We start from the raw sequence: 7,809 nt of genomic DNA, 5'->3' as shown, positions 1-7,809 counted from the left end.
ATTCAACTAGACATTTGTCCATAGAATAGGCCTAAAACCTCATGAGTTCAATATCATCCAATACCTCGGGAGAATTCTGAAAATAGTGCAAACTGGGGAAAACAGTAATTGTTGCCTCTAGCTGATAAAATTACACTCCATATAAGAATGTCATCCCTACATGAATGATTATAGCAATTTAGTAGATTATTTTGTAATAACTACCCAAATTAAAATTATTTTTCAAAGTGTACGTTATAACAGGGAAAAATGTACGCTATATCGAGTGACGTTATATCGAGTGTACGTTATATCGGGGGTACGTTATATCGAAGATCAAACCAAAACCGATCAAGCAACAAAATTGTCAGCGTCGGAAGGATTGAAGTTTCCCTAATAAGCTCCATGAAAAACATTTCACGCATCCTCACGCAATCGTGACTTGTTTTTATTTGAATATAGTGAAGTTTGCTAGAAAAAGTTAGATTTTTCTAAATATTTAATTTAAGTATTTATGATTTTGAGCGACTAAGTTCACATAAATGGTTGCTTCCAGAAGAGTTAGACTTTGATGAACGATCCATAAAAAGCATACGCATTTTTCGGATGTAAAAAGTTGTTAAGCGGTTGATTTGCACTTCGAATTTATTTGATCTGCTCCAGTGTAATATCGATGCATTATCCAGGGACTTTAACATTATCCGATGACAAATTTATATAGTCGAAGTGAACAAACAAAGTACATCTTTTCGGAAAATTTAGTAAGTAATAATTGAAGAATGAAGATTATCATAAAAATCATACTCATTGAGGGAGTCAGAGGTAGGCACCACTCGTCGCAAGCACGCTTTAGTTCTCAAAGGCAGCGTACTTGTGCCAAGTGGTGCTCTATCAAATAATAATAACTGGCCCCGCCAGTGGTCATATATCATTGCTACATCAATACAAAGAGCACAAAAACTAAAAATAATACGCTTTACTGCTTATTGCATGCATTTAAAGAGGACAAATAATTGACATAGTTTTGGCCACGCTTTTACACTGCGTACTCCTATGTGCGTAGAAACGAATCTAGTCAGTTTTACATCATATTGTGATATTTTATTGATAATATGCGCAAAAAGCTCCAAGTCGATGCCGTGTACAAGCAGCATTTGATAAAGTGTCGTGATTCACTTGCTTGCAAAACTTGAAAAAATGGGATGCTCTACAACATTCTGCAACTGGCTTCGATCATATCTGGTGCAACGTAATGTGACCGTCATCATTGGAGATCACTCATCCCACTGTTTTTCGAACGGCTTCGGAGTCCCCCTAGGAAGCACGCTGAGTCCATTGTTGTTTTCACTCTTCGTGAATGACGTAGCTTTTATCCTGCAGCGTGGAGGCTTGCTGTTGATGTTTGCAGACGATCTCAAATTATACCTCGTTATTCAAAATTTGCTGGACTGCCAAGAATTACAGAAGCTCATGGATTTATTCAAATGTTGGTGTGAGCGTAATATGATGCTCCTATGGCTGTTACAAAGTGCTACGTAATAAGCTTTCATCGCATGGACGGACCCGCTGAATTTACCACCGTATGCTGATCGCTGTAGTCTGCTGGGGCTAGATACTCTTGATAAGCGGAGAAACGTGGCGCAAGCCGTTTTAATCGCCAGATTTGTTGGCAAAACATGCCAGACGTGCCAGATTCGTTGGCAAAAATTCCATTGTATGCACCCTCACGATCCCTTTGACTTCGAGATTTGCTTTTCGAAGAAAGGCATAACACCTATTATGCTGCCAATGATCTGCCATTTCAACGAGGTGTCGGACCAATTCGACTTCAACATCAGTTCAACCGCGTTTCGTCAACGGCTAAACAGATATTTTATCAACTGAACTTTAGTTTTAAGTTTTCATGTAGACGACACAATCAGATGAAATAAGCAAAATAAATAAATAGAAAACAATTCAAATTTGCTGCCTACGACGCCATGATGAAAAATCATGGAACACTGCCACCAACCTCATAATGGCTCGCGAAGTTTTCGTAGCTCAGCCATCAACCTACGTGTATCAACATTGCATCGGAGTTGTGTATTAACTCATTTGACAGGAGTGATCGCCCGAAAAAGCAAATGATCGTTTAAAAGTGGGGAACAATCAGAGAGCGCCAGTGACACGTCGGTCCGACGGTGGTTGTACTGCACGCTAACTTTCACCTACTCAGTGACTGAGTAAAATTGTATTGCTCTCTCTTTCTATCCCACGGAAATTTTACTCAATTTCAGTCAAAAGCAGGACAACTCAAAACTATGAGTAATCCTGCTTTTGACGGGAACTGAGTAAAATTTCCGTGGGAAGAAAAGAGATGGCAATACAATTTTACTCAGTCACTGAGTAGGTGAAAGTTAGAGTGTGTGGGCAAACAGATTTTTCACTTGTCCTGCATATACTGACGGAAATGGGTGATATCGCCGAAATACTACTTCACCCTATGTCACATTGATTAAAAAATTGCTTTCTGTATTTATGTTGATATGTTCAATCTGTAGCTAAACACAAATTGAGTCAATTTGTCCGGATATCTTACAAGCTCCATAGGCTTTATGATGAATATTTTTCCGTGACGTTACAACGCAAACTTCACCTAGGAGAAACTCAGGCTTTTTACCACCGATTTTATGTCTATTACCACCAAAGCTTTTTTCGAGTACAAAGAGCATACGAAATTTGAAATTCGAGGCTTATATGTACTTCTCAGAAAATTTAAAACGGTCCATTTTTCGTTACGTTACAACACTTTTCTGTGAAAGATTTCATCTTGTCAAAATTCATATTTCTTACAATTTTAAATCAGATTTTACATAGGGTACTGATTCTATACTTTTTCATCTTTGAATAGGTGAGAACAGAGTGCAAATTTGTGCATCAGAACCCAAATTACAGTCAATTTGGAAAAATATGTCTCTAAACAGCCGTCACTCTTCATTACTGTCAATTAAACTAATTGTTAGTCAAAAACTTATTTTAAGCTAAATTATTATCATACTAAATATTTTATTTTAAGATTTAGGTATTGGAAAATATGGGAGAAACATAGAAAATGTCAAAATTGAGCTTGAAGAATTGGTGCTCTGGTGGACCTTTACGAAGAATGTCTCTTTTAAGCTTTAAAATGCATAATACAGATTCATATTCAAAATCGATCGGGGCGATTTGAAGCACTAACAAGACTTTTATTTTTGCAGGTCGAATTAAAAGGGGTGATGTTCGGAATATTTTTAAGATAACTGTAAATGTATGACAAAAATGTTACACAAGCAAACGCATATAGCAAGAATATCTATCCTGTGTGACAATCACAATGGATATAATATGTCCAGGAAGTAGAGAAAGTTTCCCATGAAGCGTTTTATCATGACTTCTTGGTGGGGGCTGCCTATCCGATTTTGTTTTTTCGCACTTGTATACAAGCTTGACAAACTTGTTTTCATGGCTTGTTATGATGCCAACAAATTTTTGCCTCTCTTTTATCATTGTTCGTTATCCATTGCAAACCCTGCATTCTGTTTGTTGGTCCCTCGATAACTATAATATTGGCTTCGTGGCCTTGTGCATTAGCCATTTATACGCATTTGCGTGCTGTAGATTGTCGTTTCGATTCCCATAAAGTAGTAAAAAGAAAAGAAAAAATCGTAACGCAGAAAATTCTCCTCTAGTTGTGTTGTATGGAGATGTCCCGTCCAACGTTTAATAATGTAAAGTGGGCAGTTTGAGCGAGATTTAGAAGATGGTGATCCTGCCTTTTAAAACGAATGTAAATTAATGGAAACATTGATGAACACATTCACCGTTTCTGCGTTTTGATGCCTATACATCGTTGAAAGTAAGCAAATAATCAACTACTATTTCAGCACCATATGTCAAATGTTCCTTACTGCTCAGGTAACAGGTTCTTGAAAAAAAAACGCACGTTGATGCCAAGATTGCCGATTTTTTATACATTCATCTTAAAAAATCCTTCATAAAGAATTACCATTTTCCAGGTCTAGAAAATTTTGTATGATTGTATAATTACAGTCCCATCCCGATTTTGGCAACACCCGTTTTTGTCTACCCCCGATTTTGGCAACACCCGTTTTTGGTAACATTTTCTTCCCGATTTTGGCAACAACCTCGAATTTTTTTTATTACTTATTAGAGCTAAAACCTTTTTATGAATATGTAATAGGATAAACAAACCCAAAAGTGAATGTCATTAAGGTTTATATGCGTATTATTAGCTCTGTACGAATAGTGGGTACTTTAACTGAAATAATGAACCACAAAAATAATGAATTACCGCTCATTGCATTGCTCATTGCACTCTTTTTATTCACGTTTTTCATGTCCCTATTCACACTACCCTAATCTAACCAGCCCACCGTAGAATGTCGTATTTTTTGGTATTCTCACTGATTTTGTCGTCGACAAGTGACTCACATCGTTGTACATAGTAAAACACCTATTAAGCGAAGCCCACTGTTTACATCACAATGCAACCGATACTGCATGAGTGATCCAGGAGCAAGCAAGCCCCAGTAGGTTTAATTGCTAGTGATTAGCACATTCGATTTTCTAAATGCGCTATATAGCCATCAAGTCGTTTTGCTCATTATGCGCCTCTTTTCTGATACCAGCCGAGAAACTGTAATTTTATCATTTTATCCGTCTTTCTGCTGCATTCCCGTATAGATGATAAGCAACAATTCGATTTCAAAGAGTCTTATTGTTTAAAATTGACACGAATTTGTCTAGCGATTAATATCACTGTTGGCTTTTCCAGTTTCCTGATGTGTCAATTGCATAACGAGCCTTTTGATTCCAGCATGTTTGCCAACAGTTCAACAGTAATGGTAAGAGTTTGGTAGCATGTAACCGTAAGGGTCTCGAGCAGGCATTGAAAAAAATCAGATCATGAGAAAAAATCGGGTTAATCTAAGCCATCTTGTGCTTTGTGCGGGGCAAGTTAAGAGGTTCCTAAGATCTCTGAAATTGGACGTTCGATGATTCACCTTTTAAGGTCACTTCTGACGGAATCCAAGTTCCAAAGTGCTCGCGTTTTCGGGGGCACATCACTCGATTCAGAGGCGGCGCACAACTGTCATTTTTGTTCATTCATCTTTGCTGCGTCGCAGCATGCGTGAAATCATAAAAATGCTAGTTGTGCGTTGCTTCCGTATCGAGTGGTGTGCCCCGAAAAAGCGAGCACTTCTAATCTTGGATTCCGTCAGGAGTGACCTTAACGCTCACCAATGGAAACCTATTGAGTGAAGCGAATCACTTGGTAACGCAACAATAAGCGTCGTTACGGTGCGCTGATAGAAGAAGCTATTCAAGCATTCTAAAAATGAAGACCTCTATGAGTCTGGAACTCTAGCCCACAGAATTGGAGGCGTTGATACTTTCTCTCGACTATCTTATCACTTTGAAAGGAGAGCGAATAAAGCAGAACGTACGATGTGGTTTGATTGTTTGGATTCATTGTACTAAAGCAAGCGGGGTACGAATGCAAGAATCGTAGCTTACATGGGTACCTCACCACGGTTTGGCTTGTTCGACGGTGTTGCAAATTGTTTATCACAGCAACGATCGTTCCTACTCGTTGTTTGGCATCCATCTGAGCGAGGCAGTTCACTCATTGGTTATGGATGCTACAATTGAAATAGATCAATGTTCACAATGCTCACTCACACTTCCAATGCCTGCTCTCGAGTGTTCTGTTTCTGATGGCGAAGTTCCCTGTGAAGTTCCCATGAGATCACTGGTGTAATTGTAGCTGCTTCGATAGGCGAGTGATGCCTCACATGTGGTTTTATTTATAAGGCCGGAGTGGCCTATGCGGTACATAACAGTCATCTCCGTCCACTGCTGTACGTTACCAGTCACGCAGTCTACGGAGGGTCCGTAAATCGTCTTCCACCTGACCGATCCACCTTGATCGCTGCATACTTCGCCTTCTTGAGGCCGTCGGATTGTTGTAGAGAACCATTTTTACTTCAAGTGCGCGTTGGTCCTTCACAAGCATTGTCCGGATCTCGGAGGGCTACCGCCACCGGTTTAATGAGGGAGTCTGTTCGGTACTGCGGCGAACTCTATTCGATCGGAGTGTTTTTTTTTTTTTGAGTGCAAAGTACGTACGCTTTCCTGCCACGTTGAGTCTTCAAATTTGTCTGCTGGTATCGTTATCGGAGGTCAAGTGAGCCCAAGTACACGAATTCTTCAATTTCCTTGATTTTGTCGCCATTGATTCAAACTCGTGGTGAATGGCCGTTGTCTCTCTTGAGCCTACTTCGTCTTCAACGTGTTAATGACTATTCCGATCTGCTTTGCTTCCCTCTTCAGTCTGATGTAGGATTCTTCCATCTTTTCAAAGTTATAATAATGAAAGTATGTAGTGCATGGAGAACTGGAGTGCGATGACCTGCAGCGAGCACCAGTTTGTCCGTAGGTTGACTGCTGTCGAGTGTCAGAGGTGGCATGCCGCAAATGGTCTTCCAGCTTCCAATTGGCCACACTGTCACTCGTAGTTCGAGGTGCACATTGTGCTCATGGATCAATCATTGCCGTCTGACATATTCCTGGGTTGAGTGCTAGGAGACCGACTAGTGCAAAGGGATTTGGTTTTAGTGAGTCGAGTGTAGTTAACCCATACTCACACTACATTGGATACGCTTGACTAATGTGCTGAATGCAGATTTCCGTACCCATTTTCAAAACAATGGATTGTCTTATGCCTTGCGTTCATTTTTTCCATAATGTCAGCGAAAACTGTGCACAAAACTTAATTCTTAATCACACCGACCACAAGAAAGTTTGCCTCCATCAAAATCCATTGTATAAGAATTCGAAAATTGAAGCACAATTAGTCATCTTGTATCCGTTGGATCGCTATTTTTATATGAGATGTCAGATTGAAGTCAGCACTTCAATGGACTACAAGAGAAACATTATTTTTATCACCACAAATTTTTGTAAGGACGTGGTCGACGCTATAGTTAATTCCAAATATTATTTATTATTAAATTTGTATTATGAAATTGGCTATTTATGTACATTATCGTTTTATTACCGTTCTTGGGTTTGTTTCAATTTTGTTTGAACTACAATCTCCGAGTTATGAATAATATCGCAAAAATGTCAAATATGATGCACGTGCATCACTTAAATACACTCCACATACTGTGTAGTACATATTCTAAGTATTTAGCTTCAATCACGCAAACAAAAAAAATTGAAATTTCGTATGAATTTTTTTTCCCGTTTTTAACAACATCCCCATTTTGGCAACATTAAAATCCGGTCGTGTTGCCAAAATCGGGAAGGGACTGAATTGGAGAAACCGATTCAACAATTCAAGGAAAGTTTGCAGGAAATCCACCCAGACAAGTTCAGTCGCTCTGGTGGGTCTTATCTAAAAAAAAAATGAAATAGCTAAGGCCATAAATCATGTTTATGTTGAATGCAAAATACTACTTGTGAAATCCCATAACGTAATCCGATAAGCTCAGCTAATAGACATAATATACTATAGAAGAATATCGGAGCTGTGATCACTGACGAAACAACTTTATAGCGTTTGCGCGAATATGTTGGGCGTCAATTGTTAATGTGAAAACAATGTGACTTGACTTTCGAGTACCCAATATGTTTGCAAATGAGAATGAAAAGCACCCCGATGGCATTCTTCCTCTATTGTGTTCTCCATTGTTCACCCACCCAAGAATCCTACTCGACGGAAAGTGCCTTCTCCGAAGTACGGTATACTTCCTGAGCTGCGACGTTGCCGTACTGTTCGGCCCT

Source organism: Armigeres subalbatus, chromosome 3 (assembly GCF_024139115.2).
Source record: "Armigeres subalbatus isolate Guangzhou_Male chromosome 3, GZ_Asu_2, whole genome shotgun sequence".
NCBI classification, from domain to species: Eukaryota; Metazoa; Arthropoda; class Insecta; order Diptera; family Culicidae; genus Armigeres; species Armigeres subalbatus.
This window is presented reverse-complemented; position numbering follows the sequence as displayed.